Source organism: Berghia stephanieae, chromosome 6 (genome assembly GCF_034508935.2).
Source record: "Berghia stephanieae isolate SIO BIC M18660-M18661 chromosome 6, UCSD_Bste_1.3, whole genome shotgun sequence".
NCBI lineage: Eukaryota > Metazoa > Mollusca > Gastropoda > Nudibranchia > Aeolidiidae > Berghia > Berghia stephanieae.
Window position 1 is genome coordinate 58,094,798 of NC_088365.1, and position 19,985 is coordinate 58,114,782.

A 19,985-nucleotide genomic window follows, 5' to 3' on the forward strand; every position below is an offset into this window, starting at 1 on the left:
AAAACTTGACATTCTGGAATAGGGCCCACATTGACGAACAATATTATGTATAGAATATTCTTGCTGCTTTTCTGTTTGAGTAAGAAATGTATGTTTTTGTGTTGGGTGTGTGTGAAGTTTTGGGGGAAATTCTGAAAATGGCTGGTAAGGAGAGGGTTAATATAACGGCAGAATACCTACATGATATGTAATGTTATAAAATAATGATTACTAGTTGGGGGGGGGGGGGGGTGCTGACAAGATGGTCGAGTGGATTAAATCCCAACTCTAGGCATCCCATCATCTCTTCTAAAACAAGAAACCTGAAAGCTATTTCAGACTTTGTGGCGCTGTGCTGCGGCTTACGCTTGGTTATCTCGGTGTTTTTTTTTTTCCGAAATAGATCTTTATGAAAAATGTTACCTAAAGATAGATAGAGGATAATATATTATTACTATTTCTAATATGTAGTTTTTTGTGTAAGAATAGTAGACATCTTTATTTCAACTTCATCATTCATGGTGAGAATGGATTTAGTGTTTTTTAAATATCCTTTTTTATGTTTTAAGAGGCATTTATCAAGAGCCGGCAGTCCCGGTAGCTCAGTTGGTAGAGCACTCGCTTCACACGCAAATGGACCAAGATCGATCCCGGTGCAGTCATTATTTTTTCCGACCACCCCCTGTCCACTCAGATGTAAATGGGTAGCAGGGTCTGTTAAATATGACTGAAAGTAATTTGCAATTGACTAGCATCCTCTCCAAATGATAGCAAGCAATTGCTATTGTCTGTTTCACGCTATTCCGGCTCCATGGGTCTTACGGCTCTGAACGACTACGTTTATCAATATCAGCATAAAAAAATAAAACGTCACATTTAACGTTTAGTAGAGTAAATAAATTGGCTGTCCTATGATAATAACAATTTCAGGAGAAAAGACACTTAAGCTTAATTAATTTAGTCCACGGGCTGCCCTGTCAGAAAATCATTTTTCTCCTTCACGTTTTAGAACGATAGTTTTTATTATTATTATTATTATTATTATTATTATTATTATTATTATTATTATTATTATTATTATTATTATTATTATTATTATTATTATTATTATTATTATTATTATTACTATTATTATTATTATTATTATTATTATTATTATTATTATTATTATTACTATTATTATTATTATTATTATTATTATTAATTATTATTATTATTATTATTATTATTATTATTATTATTATTATTATTATTATCATTATTATTATTATTATTATTATTATTGTTATTATTATCATTATTATTATTATTATTACTATTATTACTATTATTATTACCTGATGAAGCATCTAAAACTTTAAGACATGTATCAAATGCAGACATTAGTGGGTTTTCCAACAAAAAACAAATACAATTCCGATTTCAGCTTTCTTTATTGTTCTAAAATTCACATCTGACCACACAAACTCCATAAATGAAATCTAATACATAACAATAGTATACGATTTTTCATGAACTCTTGTATGTTTAAGACCATGTGAGAAGGAGACAGAGGGTTTGTTAGAGACAGAGAGAGAGATAGATAGATAGATAGATAGATAGATAGATAGAGAGAGAGAGAGAGAGAGATAGATAGATAGATAGATAGATGGAGAGAGAGAGAGAGAGAGAGAGAGAGAGAGAGAGAGAGGATAGAGATAGAGAGAGTATCTTTGAAGTAATATCAAGGTGTGTATTGATCTTTTGTTAACCTAAAATTAACTAAATAAGCTTAAGTATTGATTTTCATACCAGCGAAGAGGAAGTCAACGCCACAGGGAATATACTAAATAATTTTGAGATCAAAGTGAAACTCATTAAAGTTTGAAAAATTCATAAAGAAGACATGCGGTATAAAGAGAATCAAATGTCATCTTCATTGGAGTTTTCTGTTTTCATCTTCTCTTCAAATTCCTACTTAGATCTATGTCTAAATGATTAGACGAAATACAGTGAATTACACTTAAATCGACACTAATTCAGTTTGTTTCTAAGATCTATTAACTCACGATATCCGTTGTTTACCCAGGTTACTTTCACCCCATGCCTATTTATTACATTTTTCTAAGAATAATTATTGTCTTAGCATCAAAGCTAATGATTTTAGTTTTTACATGTTAAACGTAGTTGAATAAAACTATCTATGCACAAGCTCATTTTAATAAAAAATTTTTTCCAAAAATAATCCCTAGCACACATCTCTAGGATTGAGTGAGTTAAAGGTAAAATGAATTTTGTTTTCATGCCGATAAATAACCAATATTCTCAAAGCGGTATGATGTCGGGTTGTTACCACTTACACTTAGAATCGGTTTTTACCGACGTGCCCTTATTTTCAGGTCTGATAACCCAAATTGTTATGGGCTCATTGTTGTAATGGAAATATGTGCCCTCTCAAACCAATGCTAAATACTATGTCCATTACAACAATGTTAAATCAAGCCCGTGATTGTATTCAGTTATCATACCTGCAAATGGGTGCACCTGTGTTTTTACCCTTATCTTATATAATTAAAGTTATAATAAATGTTTCCATTGAGTAAAGTAACCCTCTCCTTACCACCTACAGCAAAATCGTCACATTTGTTACGACACAATATACATTTTTAAAAATTCAGATTTATTTTGTACATCACAAACGTTGAATAATGGTCTTTGTTTAATTAATAAGAACATAAAGTTGTTTTGTAGAGAGCTTGTTTGAGCCTGTAATTTTGGGGAAAATACTGAAAATGATCGGTAAGGAGAGAGTTAAAGTAAGAAAAATATAACAATAAAACATTCCCTATAGATAGTATGCGCTTGGCTAAGAAGCTCATAACATTGTCATCCGGAAGTATAACGGACCAACACACAGAACTGTATGTATCCATGAACGTTTATAGTCGGGTTAATACAGTTCAGTGAGCATTACTCATAAACGCGGATGGCAAAAAAAAACAAAAAAAAAAAAAAAAAAAAAAAAAAAAAACAAAACAAAGACCTAAGTGACGTCATCTTCGAACTATCTATTCTTCAACATATCTTCCAGGTCAAAATGGATGACACCTGTTGGCACACTGAGCTTCGGCTCAGTGTATTTTGTCAAGACTAAAGTCCAACATCAGTGGAAAAAATTCACTCAACAAATCAGAGAAGTGCTGCCAAAGCGTAGCATCCCAAGATTAGGATGCGATCGGCAATAAAGTCAGGTCGGTCAAGTATTCTTTATATTAATTTGACTTGAAACTTAATTTATCCACTAAACGTGCTCAAAGCGCTTTACAAGGGGTCCCTGGAGAACAGCAACACTTAACATTTATGTCGTGATATGACGTGATATTAAAAAAGAGACAGAGTGGGAGAGGAAGAGAGAAAGAGAGAGAGAGAGAGTAAAAGAGTGAGAGATAGATAGATAGAGAGATAGAAAGATATATAGATAGATAGATGGGAGAGAAAGAGAGAGAGATAGATCTATAAATAGATAGATAGATAAATAGATAGATAGATAGATAGATAGATAGATAGATAGATAGATAGATAAATAGATAGATGATAGATAGATAGATAGAGAGAGAGAGAGAGATTGAGAGAGAGAGAGAGAGAGAGAGAGAGAGAGAGAGAGAGAGAGAGAGAGAGAGAGAGAGGGAGATAAGATCTGAATATAGAGTATAAGTAGATATGTCCTTACTTAGAAAACCAATGGTATTGATCTGTTACCACAGATGTGATCTTTTTGTAGCAGTGGCATCTACATCTTAACACGAACGTGTGGGCGGACGAATGAGGCCACCCACCACCACCACCACCAACACCACCACTACCACCTCTCCATCTCCTCCCCCGCCCCCCACCCCCCTCCCCCATCTACTCCGCCCACCCCAGCTTCCTTGCAAGACTAGAATTAATCGGATTTTAAAAGAGGATTTTTGGGCCTCTCCAAATGAAATGATTGATGAGTTCCAGAGACGACGGTCCTCGATATATATATATATATATATATATATATATATATATATATATATATATATATATATATATATATATATATATATATCATAAAACGTGAGCTTTTATATAGAGCAATGTCCACTAAATATACTCAAAGCGCATTACAAGATCTAGCCAAACGTAACATTTATCACGTATGACGTGACGCCTTTTAATTATGCTCGTATTTTTTTTCCAGACAGCGTTGTTAACGACCAGCTACTCATAAACTATTCACCCAAGTACGGTGAGAGAATGTGAGTAAAGAGCCTTTTCATCTAGGACCCAGCTATGTATAAACCCAGGACCTTCCGATACGAAGACCGGTATTCCTGTATACCACTAGACCAGGGGGGGGGGGTCCTTTGCGATTGAGTGGCGTCCTATCCAAAGGATAGCAAGCGATTGCTTTTGTCCGTATCACGCAATAGAAACCGGGATAAACTCTTGGCCCCATGATCTTCATGACTTTGAAGGACTACTTTATTTTTAGAAAAAAAAAATGCGAATTCGGGAAGGTGAGTTGTTGTTTTGTTTCATTAATTTAAAAACATTACTTTCCTCAGTCTGAACATTTTTCACAAAACTTAATATGCGGCTATGTTGGTCTAGTGGTATTACACTCGCTTTCGGATGGATCGGAAGGTCCTGGGTCCGAGCCTCACTCGGCGCATAGTTGAGTCCTTGGTTAAGACTCTTAACTCACATTCTCTCACAATACTCAGGTGTAAACTGAGTACCTGGCCGTTAACAGCGTTGTCTTTGTCCAAAAAATTGTAATATCGTCTAATAGGCGTCATGTCCCGTCCTACATGTTGAATGTAACTGTTGATCATGGCCCCTTGTAAAGCGCTTTGAGCACGTTTAGTGGATATTTCGCTATATTAAGAAAATCTCAAAGCTCAATATTCTTCATCTTGTACATTCCGATATAATACCTGATAGATGCAACGGGTTACATTCAGTTAGGAAGGCTATGTGGCTCTTTTGCCACAAAAGTCAAACGATGTTAAGCGTGGCGAGTGACCGGATGGGCGGCATTGATCGTGAAAATGTTTTATTCCCGAAGTTGTGTCATTGGTTAAAACTCAGGTGTGATTTAGAGCCTGGCTGTAGGCAGTGACTATGAAACGGTATTAGTTTAGGGTGGTTTAGGGTTATGGTTAGATTTATGGTTAGGGGTTAGGGTTATGGTGCTGGTTAGGGTTAGGGTTAGAGTTAGGGTTATGGTTCGAGTTAGGCTTATGGTTCGAGTTAGGCTTATGGTTCGAGTTAGGGCTATGGTTAGAGTTAGGATTATGGTTAGAGTTAGGGCTATGGTTAGAGTTAGGGTTATGGTTAGAGTTAGGGCTATGGTTAGAGTTAGGGCTATGGTTAGAGTCAGGCTTATGGTTGGAGTTAGGGCTATGGTTAGAGTTAGGGCTATGGTTAGAGTTAGGGCTATGGTTGGAGTTAGGGCTATGGTTAGAGTTAGGGCTATGGTTAGAGTTAGGGCTATGGTTAGAGTTAGGGCTATGGTTAGAGTTAGGGCTATGGTTGGAGTTAGGGCTATGGTTAGAGTTAGGGCTATGGTTAGAGTTAGGGTTAGAGTTAGGGTTATGGTTAGAGTTAGGGCTATGGTTAGAGTTAGGGCTATGGTTAGATTTAGGGTTATGGTTATAGTTAGTGTTATGGTTAGAGTTAGGGCTATGGTTAGAGTTAGGGCTATGGTTGGAGTTAGGGCTATGGTTAGAGTTAGGGCTATGGTTAGAGTTAGGGTTAGAGTTAGGGTTATGGTTAGAGTTAGGGCTATGGTTAGAGTTAGGGCTATGGTTAGATTTAGGGTTATGGTTATAGTTAGTGTTATGGTTAGAGTTAGGGCTATGGTTAGAGTTAGGGTTATGGTTCGAGTTAGGCTTATGGTTAGAGTTAGGGCTATGGTTAGAATTAGGGTTATGGTTAGAGTTAGGGCTATGGTTAGATTTATGGTTATGGTTATAGTTAGTGTTATGGTTAGAGTTAGGGCTATGGTTAGAGTTAGGGTCATGGTTCGAGTCAGGCTTATGGTTAGAGTTAGGGTTATGGTTAGAGTTAGGGTTATGGCTAGAGTTAGGGCTATGGTTAGAGTTAGGCTTATGGTTAGAGTTAGGGCTATGGTTGGAGCTAGGGTTATGGTTAGAGTTAGGGCTATGGTTAGAGTTAGGGTTATGGTTAGAGTTAGGGCTTTGGTTAGAGTTAGGGTTATGGTTCGAGTTAGGCTTATGATTAGAGTTAGGGCTATGGTTAGAGTTAGGATTATGGTTAGAGTTAGGGCTATGGTTAGAGTTAGGGTTATGGTTAGAGTTAGGGTTATGGTTAGAGTTAGGGTTAGAGTTAGGGTTAGAGTTAGGGTTATGGTTTTATGGTTAGGGTTAGGGTTAGAGTTAGGGATATGGTTAGGGTTAGGATTAGAGTTAGGGATATGGTTAGGGCTAGGGTTGAAGAACATACATGTTTTGGAGCTAAATTTCTTTCTTTGTCTTATACTGATCTTTATTTCAGATCTTTTAACGTTTTAGACAATTGGTCACCATATTTCTCTTATGTGAAAACGCTGTTCACCAAACTCCCTGGGGCAAATTATAAACAAACAAACAACCAAGCCACTATATTACGCATTATAAATCTTACAATATGAATCATTATAACATTATATCACCAAAGACAGATGGAATCTGTATTTATTTACACAAGCTTATCATTTCAACTTTTCAAACCGTAATGTTATTTTAAATTACATCTCGGCACTATAAAGGAACAAATTATCTCCCTTGAGCAAGGAAGATAACAATATAATTTGGTATTAGCCTTGGCATTAAAGGTTCAGGGAAAACAAGCCAATTTCTAGACGTTCAATCAATGGAATTTGTAAGGAAATGCTACACTGCGCTTGTTGAATTTCTTGTGAATTATAACTATTATATTGTTAACTTTAATACCATTATTATGACTTTTTACCTGTTATTTTCCGGAAAAATAAGTGAGGAAAAAACAAACTGGTTGATAGAAGAGTAGTTTATCAATGAAAATAGGTGCTTGCTCATTGTGATAATATTTTGTTCCTTACGTGCACATATATGGGTTTGATAACAGATCGCAATTTTCGGCATTGATTTAACATTGTCGTAATGGACAATATTTGTGTGTTTGCGTGCGGGGGGGGGGGGGTGTTTGTTATTATTTATTGTGAATACGACAATACGCTTCAATAGTCGTTACGTCACTTCCCTCGTAATGACGCATGGTAACTTAGTCACTGGCTCTAAACTATCTGAACAATGGCGGACGCCCTTATGAAATATTTCTTCGACGAGCATAAAGCGCATCCAAAGGGAAAAAAACATTATAAATCTGATCATGTTTTGACTTTTACACATTCTGATCACAAGAAATATGAAAAGTTCTAGCCAGCATAAAGAATAAAACGTACCGATTTTCTTTGTTTAGAACCAAGCTACTAGTTGCTGGGCGGACGTGACGTCAGACTATTGAATCCTATTGGGGGCAGTCAAAACATTTCTAAAAGTGGAAGTGACGTTACGACTGTTGAAGCGTATTGGCCAGCCCATAACATTTTGGTATAATAGACATGCAAATAAAGTATTCGTCAGTTGTTTCTGACTTTTGATTTTTACTTAAATTTTGATTACGATTTATTGTTGTTGATTAATAATTTTTTTTCTGTCCTAGCACTTACTCTGTTTAATTAAAGGTTGAAGGACAAGAAATATCACATGCTAAAAAGCAAGTCTGCCACATTCTGAATATATATACATATATATATATATATATATATATATATATATATATATATATATATATATATATGAGTGAGAAATTATCATATGTCACATAGAGAGCTCGAAAGTTTTAGGAGCGCGAATAATTTAATGCCTTGTGTCCTGGCCTATAACCGTGTTACTCCCATCTAGATAGGTTCATCAGGACTAAATGATTTCAACCTGATGAATTTATCTATATTGGGAGTAATAACGTTGTAGGCCAAGACACACGAAGCGATAATATTAGATTATTGGCGCTCCAATATGTATATTATATATATATATATATATATATATATATATATATATATATATATATATATAATATATATATATATATATATATATATATATTATATATATATATATATAAGCGTGTATATGTGTGTTACCCTCCACCTCAAATTGGTATTATGTCTGAGTGAACTAGATGTTAGAATGATATTAAGGCCAAATTGACCAGAAATTTGAGATTTTAGGTTTTGTCACTTTCTAAAAAAATAAGGTTGGGGATGATGGGGGGGGGGGGGGGGGGGGGTGAACATTGTTCCGCACAATCCGCGTTAACGTTTTGTCAAAATGCATAGAATAACTGGTGAATCTAAAAAAATATAAAACTTCTTTTACAGTGCCGTGTAGACCATTTTTAAAATTAAGGTGGTTTTTATCACCTGTTGACTCAAATGGCTATTTAGAATATCTATCTACTTGAGCATAATGATCGGTCCTTAATTTGACTTTGGCCTTGTGACCGCCATCTGGCCACCTTGTTGCCAGATTAGATTCGTTTCCGCGCATATTTAATACCGGATAGAATTTATCGTTGATGGCCCAAAAGATTCATCTCGATCCGTGCTACTTCCCATAATACAGTGGTTTAATAATTAAAACCGACGAGTGCTTGGTCGCAGTCTCCTTTATTTCTCGGCAAATATTGCGGGCTTCCACTAGAACTAACTTCCTCATGCAGACATAGAAACAAACACCTTTTATGTAATTACGAACCTCCATAAACACGAATCTATAAAAATACGAAAAGACAACAATCTACTTTCACCTCCACTTCCTGATGAGAGCAACGCTCGATAACAACGTTGTAGAAGTCAAACTATCTTAATTATATTTCAAATGTTTATATATATATATATATATATATATATATATATATATATATATATATATAATATATATATACGTATATATATTGTTGGTGGGTACTTGTAGGTACGAGAGTGCTCGATAACGTTAGTTTACAAATCCTGACGACGTTGATGAAGACCACAGAAACATGTGTTTTGGCCATATATAAATGTGAGTGACTCCATTTATATTTATATATATTTATATTTAATATATATATATATATATATATATATATATATATATTTTTATATATATATATATATATATATATATATATATATATATATATATATAAAAATATAAATGGAGTCACTCACATTTATATATGGCCAAAAGACATGTTTCTGTGGTCTTCATATATATATATATATAGATATATATATCATAGCCTTTATTAATTTCAAGGGACAGAATCAATTGTTATTCTCATTTGATCAATACTTGGCTCTCAACTTATACGTATAATTGAATTGTTCCGCTCTGGCTTTCTGTTCCATTTCATTAGACTAATGGATGTGCCGAGCACATTTATCGTTGATGGTCAATTTCATGAAAATATGAAATTGATAATTTTTATGGGGGTATCGATGCGATGTCAGATAAGGCACATCTGAGAATAAACATGAAAAAATGACTTATTTAAACATATGTTGCATAAAGTTATACCGCTGTGTCTCACAAAATATATAAAGAGAACGAAGTTGGCGTTCATGAGCTCTTCGTTAACATTTTAGACCGCTCGATAATGATTAGTTCTCATAAAAATATATCAAACAGACAATAAATTAATAAGTTTACACACTTTTCTGTATGTTGGTATGTTTAATTTGTCTGGCTGATGTTGTGAATATTTATCCCAAAAGCATACCACCATTATTAAATTTATATTTTTTTTTCTTTGTGGCTGGAAAATGTCAATCCAGGCAAATGACTCCCAACTTGTCAGTGACTCTGAAGCCTCAAGAAGTCTCGAGTCAAAAGTAATGAACTTAAAAAGAATACAACAGCTTTAAAATGGAACAAAATATTAACTGCGGAACGTTTCGGGTTCAAGCCCTCCTTCAGCTAGTGACAAGAAGCAGTAAAAAAACGTTAATACAAATTTAAATCCAGACAGGATCAGAGGAACGTATTAAGTTATCTACAACTCCCTTCTCACTTTGTTTACGTGATCATTGCCATCCAATGTGACGTGATTTTTTTTTGGTGTATGGCTACAGTCAGACTGTGAATACAAAGGCTACGGTCAGGTTATGAGTTTACAAAAACTGCAGTCAGGCTATAAGTTTACAAAGGCTACAGTCAGGCTATGAGTTTACGAAGGTTACAGTCAGGCTATCAGTTTACAATGGCTACAGTCAGGCTATCAGTTTACGAAGGTTACAGTCAGGCTATCAGTTTACAAAGGCTACAGTCAGGCTATCAGTTTATAAAGGCTACAGTCAGGCTATAAGTTTACAAAGGCTACAGTCAGGCTATAAGTTTACAAAGGCTACAGTCAGGCTATCAGTTTACAAAGGCTACAGTCAGGCTATCAGTTTACAAAGGCTACAATCAGGCTATGAGTTTACAAAGGTTACAGTCAGGCTATCAGTTTAGAAAGACTACAGTCAGGCTATCAGTTTACAAAGGCTACAGTCAGGCTATCAGTTTACAAAGGCTACAGTCAGGCTATGAGTTTACGAAGGTTACAGTCAGGCTATCAGTTTACAAAGGCTACAGTCAGGCTATCAGTTTACGAAGGTTACAGTCAGGCTATCAGTTTACAAAGGCTACAGTCAGGCTATCAGTTTATAAAGGCTACAGTCAGGCTATAAGTTTACAAAGGCTACAGTCAGGCTATAAGTTTACAAAGGCTACAGTCAGGCTATCAGTTTACAAAGGCTACAGTCAGGCTATCAGTTTACAAAGGCTACAATCAGGCTATGAGTTTACAAAGGTTACAGTCAGGCTATCAGTTTAGAAAGACTACAGTCAGGCTATCAGTTTACAAAGGCTACAGTCAGGCTATCAGTTTACAAAGGCTACAGTCAGGCTATCAGTTTACAAATGCTGCAGGCTGCCTATGATATTCTAAAGCCTACAGTCAGGCTATGAGTTTACAAAGGCTACGGTCAGGATATCCGTTTACAAAGTTGCGCGGAGGTTATGATAGGACTATGAGTTTTCAGAGGCTATGCTCGAAGCCTAGAACCTAATTAATTTAGTTTTGTGTTGTAAGTCCAAGACAGTAGCGACATTTGCATGTGTCCGTGCTAGGCGACCTCTTCTTAGCCTTGAGATGCCAATAACGATCATCAAAGACAGACCACTCCCTGCAATTCTCATGCATGGATCAATACAGGTGTCACGTCAGAAGTGGACCGACTAACCACTGGTCAGAAGAAGGCAAGATTACTATTCCATAAATAATAGTGCAAGAACAGATCATGCAAATAACAATGGTACCACCACCCACTACTTCGACTGCGAGAACAACAATACTACTACTACTACTACTACTACTACTACTACTACTACTACTACTACTACTACTACTACTACTACTGCTGCTACTACAACTACTACTACTACTACTACTACTACTACTACTACTACTACTACTACTACTACTACTACTACTACTACTACTACCGCCACCACTACTACTAGTAATATCAGCAACAACAACAACAACAACAACAACAACAACAACAATGACCATCATGATGTTGATATAATAGGAATGATGACAATAATGATTTTAAAATAATAATGATAATGATAATAATAATAATGATAATAATAATAATAATAATAATAATAATAATAATAATAATAATAATAATAATAATAATAATAATAATAATGATGATGATAATAATAATAATAATAATAATGATAATGTCAATAATCATAACTATAATGATACAGAATGATAATAAAGAAACATCATTTTTCATTATGGATAAGAATTTTATAAATGGCAAGCACTTTGAGATGCTTTTTTAAATGGAAAGCCCAAAGAAATATTGATTATTACGCATTATGTATAACATATTTACGATACGTTTGGTTAACAACTTCGATATGTTTTCTAAAGTTATTCTTTAAAAAATAGAATTGAATGAATCGATTAAAACGGAAGAAATAATATGATAAAGACATATCCGGCATAAAATGATTCATAAAATGTCATAAGAAAACATTAAAATTGAACATGTGGAGCATATGGCTATGTTGGGATGCGGTGTTATAATGTTATCTTTCCGACAGAAAAAATATAATAACCTGAGAATGGTAATAAACTTTTAAAAAAGAGCTATCCTTTTTATCACCCAGCAGTCTCAAAACAGAAAATTTATGCTAAAAATGTAATAATCAAATTTAAAAAATCTCTGAGGTTCAGGAAATGACATTAGTCTACCCCTCCCCGTAAATAGTAACGCGTAATGATATTAGTTTGAAATAATAATTTGTGAGGTCAAATTATCGAGCGTTGGATTTCACTAAAATTAGATTCTCTAAGAAGGAAGCATCATTTAAGTATATTTGAAGATTCTTTTCACAGAGATAACTATAAGACTGTGATGTCAAATAAAAGATGTCCCACACTCGTACAGCTATTGGCAACGCGTCATGTATTCCAAAAAGTTAGAGTGTAAGAATCTATTATCAAATTTTCTCGTAAAGCATATCTTTCTCACATAATTTCAAAATTTAGACTGACCATAAAATGTTTTCTTTCTTCTTTAGCAAGGCAAATTGCCGCTTTAGACGGTTCGTCACATATAATATAGATCATAAGACTGATCCCATACTCCTAGACCAGATATCTCGCACTACTTTAATATTCCCAAGCACAACATTCCACCCGTGGTCCGTTTAATATTTCCATCATGACACTTGTCAACAACAGCTATTGTTATGATCGTCGATTTATTTGGGGCCTTTTCCAAGGATTCTGCTTTGCACCGCCCACAACTGAGACTCGAACCCAAGTTCTGCAAAGCACATGCCAAGTCCGTTGCAAAAAAATCCCCCCAAAAAACTACAAAGTCATAGCAGAGAGAATGAGGAAATTCTGAGGTTCATAGTTTTACAAAACATAACAATTATCTCCCATTACTCAAATGTTCCACAATGTGCAACACCCCGTATACACGATTCCACCCTGAGCACGTTCAATAATTTCATCAATAACTATTGTACACAACTTCTACTATATGATGGTATTCTATTTTGGGCCTTTTCCAAGGACTCTGCTTTCCAACACCCATAACAGCCAGACTCAAACCTACGGCCTAAATACAAAACACGCGAATACTCTGACATCTAGACCATAAAACCGTTACAGTCAGAATGAAAAAAAATATAAGGTAAAAAAAAAACATAACAATTATCTCACTCTACTCAACTATTCCATAACACGTAACACCCCAAACACACCATCCCACCCGCGGGCCGTTCAATAATTTCATCAATAACTCTTGTATACAACTTCTACTGAATGATTGTATTCTCTTTTGGGCTCTGCTTTGCAACGCCCATAACAGCCAGACCCAAACCTACGGCCTACAGAACACGTCTAATACATAACACATATCTCACACCTCTCAACTATTCCATAACGCATAACACCCCAAACACACCAGCCCACCCGGGGGCCGTTCAACAATTTCATCAATAAATCTTGTATACAACTAACAACTACTGCATGCTGGTATTCTATTTTAGGCCTTTTCCAAGGACTGATTTGCAACGCCCATAATAGCCAGACTCAAACCTACGGCCTCCAGAACACGTCTAATACACTGACATCGAGACCATAAAGACGTTACAGTTAGAATGAAATAAAAATTTCTGAGGTCAAAAAAACATAACAATTATCTCACACTACTCAAGTATATTCCATAACATATAACACACCAAACACACCATCCCACCGGCGGGGGGCCGTTCAATAATTTCATCAATGAAAAGGTCACTTGCATACAAGTTCTATTGTTATGATCCAGGCTATATTTGGGAGGCATGGGGCCAGAAACGATGGCAATCACATCCTCTTTTGTTTCGTCACAATCGATATCGGAAATGTGGTTGACGATTCTCGCTTGGGTCTTTTGATTGATTCGTCATGAATACAGGGGAAAAAATAATGAATAAAAAAGTCTTCAAACAAGAACAAAAATATTTATAACACGGAACGTTTCGAGACCAAAACCCTTCTTCAGCCAACATATAAAAAAACATTAAAACAATAATATTTCATAAAAAAAAATTCCGAACAAGTATTCGTATTTTACGTGAGGTATTTTTTATTGCACACCATGGACGCTCGCGTTTTCATGATGTTCATGTGCTAGAGATACTAAAGAAGAATTTACTCGATGATAAAAAGTGGGAGTTGTTATCTATTTATTCATTCATACAATTTACTTATTTATCACTATACTTATCTATTTACTTATTTTAAAAACAATTATTTACTCTTTTGCTTCTGTATCTATTTACTTATTTACTCACTTATTAATTATTTATTTACTTATACGATACCTCTTTATTTATTTACGTATTTATTTATTTATTTATTTATTTAGTCATTTATTGTTTATTTCTCTATATACCAATCTATGTATTTATTCGTTTGTTTAACTGGTCATTATGCGATTTCTGTCTTGTTTGAGAATAAAATATGTCAAACTGAGTCTGATTTTGGAAGCTCGAACGTAAAATCATTTGATACGAATACTATAAGAACCAGGGCATGTATTGGCCTTAATACTGGTATTATGTCTTATTCTAGTTAATGTCTTTTCTCATAGTAATATTAGTACAGCATATTTATTATAGCTGATAGCTCATAACGGAACATTAACAGACATTTCATTCAACTTCCGAAAATTAAACATTATAGATAGAATGAAGTTGACGTCACTCAGGTCTTTGTTATTGTTTTTTGCCATCCACTTTTATGAGAAATTCTCACTAAACTTTATTCTCCAGACTATAAAACTCACTAGACGCTACACGAACCAAAAAAAAAATGACGTCAAACTGCCAGTCCTAGAGGGTTCTAGTGTTAGGCTATATGTTAACGATGGCTACGGCCTGACACTGAAACAAAAAAAGACTGGCATTTTGACGTCATTATTTGGTTTTTGCACCGCCTAGTGAGTTGTCGTTAGTGGCTACGTGGCTACGCTCTAGCAATTATGACACTGTATAGATAGAATGCGCTTGGCCAAGGAGTTCACAACATTGCTATCCGGAAGTATAACGGACCAACACACAAACTCTGTGTAACCATGAACTTTTATAGTCTGGTTAATACAGTTTAGTGAGAACAACTCACAAACGCGGATGGCAAAAACAATAACAAAGGCCTGAGTGACGTCATCTGCATACTATCTATACAGACAGAAATAGGTAGGTCATGTAGATAGAACGAAGTTGACGTCATCAGGTCTTTGTTATTGGTGGTGTTTTTAATTTCCATCCACGTTTATAGGAAATTCTCTCTAAACTGTATTAAGCAGACCATTAACGCTCAAGGTTACACATAGCATTGTGTGTTGGTCCGTTATATTTCCGGATGGCAATAATGTGAGTTCTTAGCCAAGCGCACAGCATCGATTGAAAGGAAATAGCAACATAGCATCATGAGCTAAGCATCACAGTGGATCCTTTTTGAAAAAAATCCAAAGTTGCCAAATTAATAATACAAAGAAGGCCAAATAAGTTAAAGAAATATGGTCTAAAAATGCCAAATCTTAGAACTCACGATTATTCTGCGAAAACACACATGAAACGAAGAAATAAGTATTCATTTATTTACTCGTAATCTTATTTCCTTCTATGCTATTTATTTTATCATACCTAATCTTCATATGAGTAAGTCTTTTCATTGAATAACATTTCTTATTGTCGTGTAATTTTAAGGTGAAAAGTTGGATATTTTATGTAATTAGTGTTATTTTATCTTTTAAATTAGTAAATGATGTTAGTTTTTGGTGTCAAAAAATTGATAATGCTAAACATTGTTTTCCCCAAGTTGAAGTAAAAAAAAAGAATTTGAAGAAAAAAGACCAAGTTATTGAAATTTGCGATAAAAACACCTAACTGGCAACCATGAGAAGAGCAATGTCATGAAAACATGGACAGAATGTGTTTGACAAAGGGGGGGGGGGGGGGTTGAGTAAACATGATCGAATTTAATAGAATTGTCTCACGATGGTGATTGACAAAGAAGAAGTGGAGAGCTCTTGTCTCTCGTTCTATTGATGTTATGCGTTTAGGTAAAATATTCATAACATCCGCCAGTCGAATATGACGTGCCAACACTTAAAACTGTGTAATCCACAAGGGGCTGTTCCTTCTATGGTGTACTCAAAGGTCGAGAAACACATTGCGATGATGATGATGATGATGATGATGATGATGATGGTGATGATGATGATGATGATGATGATGGTGATGATGATGATGATGATGATGATAATGATGATGATGATGATGATGATGATGATGATGATGATGATGATGATGGTGATGATGATGATGATGATGATGATAATGATGATGATGATGATGATGATGATACTGATGATGATGATACTGATGATGATGATGATGATGGATGATGATGATGATGATGATGATGATGATGATGATGATGATGATGATGATCAAGAAGAAAATCTTTAAAAATCTGATGTCAAAAAGTGAATTTATAGAAATAATGAAATCATGAAATTGGTTTGCGCATTGTATGGAATATTATATTCAATCCCGCCAAATATAGATAGAATGCGCTTGGCCAAGGAGTTCACAACATTGCCATCCGGAAGTATAACGGACCAACACACAAACTCTGTGTAACCATGAACTTTTATAGTCTGGTTAATACAGTTTAGTGAGAACAACTCACAAACGCGGATGGCAAAAACAATAACAAAGGCCTGAGTGACGTCATCTGCATACTATCTATAGCATAGATCTAGATCTACGTTAAATAATTCAATCAAGTGTCGTATTTTTTCATACAATAATTTCAATTTTATTACTTTGAATCAGTCGATATAAAATCGTTGTCAGGAGAAATTGCCGACAAATCGGTGGTGTTTCTTTAATTAAAAAAAAAACAAAAAACAGAAAAAAAAACGAACAATATTTTTTTACAATTTTTTTTGTGCTGACTCATTTTTTAAAAACACATCAAACATCATTAGTCCCTATAGATAGAATGCGCTTGGCCAAGGAGTTCACAACATTGCCATCCGGAAGTATAACGGACCAACACACAAACTCTGTGTAACCATGAACTTTTATAGTCTGGTTAATACAGTTTAGTGAGAACAACTCACAAACGCGGATGGCAAAAACAATAACAATGGCCTGAGTGACATCATCTGCATGCTATCTATTGATACCATCAATTTTCACGAAATAAAACACTGGATGTCAACACGTTTCTAACGATTTTCTACTACGCATAGTTAGTTGCTCGGATCGGGCCGGGCGCTAAAATATTGATATAAACATTACGTATGAATGCATGAGTCATTTCGTCGTTGTTTATCCCTGTTGAATTGGACTGAGTATCTGATCGATACTGGAAGGTGGGAGGAGAAGTGTCAACTGTAGAAATTATATTTTGATGCCTGTTGTTGATTTAGACATAAGAAGGTATTGAGAATCTATAACTTAGATGCTACAGGTTTGTTTTATCATCATCATCATTATCATCATCATCATCCTCATCATCATCATCATCCTCATCATCATCATCATCATCATCATCATCATCATCATCATCATCATCATCGTCGTCGTCATCATCATCATCAACATCATCATCATCATCATCATCATCGCTATTTGTATCTCAATGGCGTCACACTCATCTCTTAAATATTTGTTTTTAGGCAGCCATTTCGGTGATTAGTTATCACTAAATTTAAGGGTTAAACATAGTTTTGTATGTTGGTACGTTACATCCGGCTGGCGGATGTTGTGAGTAATTCACCTAAATGCATATCATCAATAGAATCACATATAGACAGTTCGAAGATGACATCACTCAGGTCTTTGTTATTGTTTTTTGCCATCCACGTTTATGATTAATGCTCACTGAACTGTATTAACCTGACTATAAACGTTCATGGATACACACAGTTTTGTGTGTTGGTCCGTGAAACTTCCGGATGGCAATGTTATGAGCCTCTAAGCCAAGCGCATACTTTCTTTACAAGAGCGCCCCACTTCCCTTTGTAATCACAGCTTTATTCATTTCAATCATATGGACGATATCAAGGACAACTCATCTAACCCATCCATTTTCAAAACGCATTGTTCACTTTCTCTTCCTTAAAAAAAATATGACCAAGACCAAGTTTCAATTAGCACACAATGTGAGTGTTTCATCTAAACCCATTTCATCTTTGAAAACGGATAATCTCGATAAAAAAGAAGATCTCTATAGTAAAAAGTAAGTAGCGTCCATGTAATATGATCAAATCTGTTTGATAAAACGGGATAACCTATTTGTCCTTAAAACCGATCATATATGCCCATTTGTTCTTTGGCCCTTTCCAAACTGGCATCCTGTCAATTTTCTCTTGAATTTTGACTGACCTCTTCATGGTGAAAGACTTTTCGTTATTTATGTGACATTGATGATGTAGGACTCGTATATTATACTGAATTAATAGGCGCTTGTATCTAAAGTTGAAGTATTGGGATACTCATTTCGGTTGTGATAGTATTGGCTAAGAGTAGAAGTTGTAGTGTTGATCTTTCATATCTTTATCTTACATCAGTACCTCCTCCCTATTTTCCTCCTCTAAATTCCTCTATACTTATCACAAGGCTGGATTTAGTATCGTATTTTAAATTAATAACTACAGCCCAAAACAAAATAACACCGACAGTAGCAACAAATAATAAACAAGAAACGTCAACAGCAGCACAACAACAACAAGCCATAATAACAATAGCACCCAAACAGTGACAAAGACAGCAACATTAAATGCCCAATAAAGTTTCCAAAAACACATTAATAATAAATGATTTTTTAAACTAGCTAGTAAGTAACACGACACAAAATGAACCATAAAGATCTATAAAGAAATAGATACATCCAAGAACAATAACTCTAAATTTATCAAAATAACCCATTCATACGATTAATATTATATATATTATAGTAAATTTCAAACACATATAAACCCCCTATATCATTTAAAATAACGATATTATTCATTTACTGTACGCAAAGTTAAAATTTAAAATCTTACATACCTAAGATTCTAGAAATTTCCAGATTCCAAAACAGGGCACCAGTGAGTATCCTTGCGACCCTAAAGATTACACTTCAAGGAGAGTAAGTAGGAAATCAACATCCTTGCATTTCTGAAATCCCTCACTAAGTGAGATTGGAAGAAGCACCCCATTTCGATTGAGTATAACAGTGTGGGCAAATTGGTCTTGTGGTTTTATTTGCCAGCGGTTACTTTCAAACTGGGAAGAAAAGGATGATTGAAAAAATAAATAGTTTCTTCATGTTAGTAAAGATATCGGCACAGTTGCTTCTTAGCATTGTGTATGTCTGTGAATAATATAGAAATATCGAGATTAAGCATAAACTAATATCGATTTTATACATTAGATTTATACAATGAGATATTCAATGAGTTTCTTTTTGTGTGCAAAGCTGAAGAACATTCATTCCTCCTTAACCCTCTCCTTACCAACTATAGGAAAATCGTCACTTTCTTTACGATGAAACAAAATTTTTCTTATTCAAATGTCTTTTGTATATCATAACATTTAAAGAAAATGAATAGTGTGCTGTAGAGCGTGTTTTGCTAAAGAAATTATGTATCGCAAGAACTTACTGCTATTGTGTTTGAGTGGTAAAAAACTATTTTTGTGTTAGTTGGGTGTGAAGTTTTGGGGAATATCCTGAAAATGGCTGGTAAGGAGAGGGTTAAGTCAAGATAGTTCTGGTGCTGAAATTGTGTCAGTACGATAAATTGTTTTTTCCCTTTCTTATAATGGCTGAGCTCGTACGTG

The 19,985-nt window shown here is 34.8% G+C and overlaps 1 protein-coding gene across 4 annotated transcripts in view; it reads right to left on the reverse strand.

Annotated features, from left to right (window-relative positions):
• Nucleotides 1-19,344, reverse strand: part of LOC144975331 (synapsin-like) — a 135,371-nt gene extending 116,027 nt beyond the window's left edge. For 3 of the 4 annotated variants that reach the window (XM_078919316.1, XM_078919313.1, XM_078919315.1), the window contains exon 1: nucleotides 19,212-19,341. The gene's annotated coding sequence lies outside the window, so the exon portion shown is untranslated. Of the gene's footprint in view, nucleotides 1-19,211 lie in introns of all 4 variants that reach the window. The other variant, XM_078919314.1, reaches the window with a different exon arrangement.
• Between the last annotated feature and the right edge of the window lie 641 nt (nucleotides 19,345-19,985).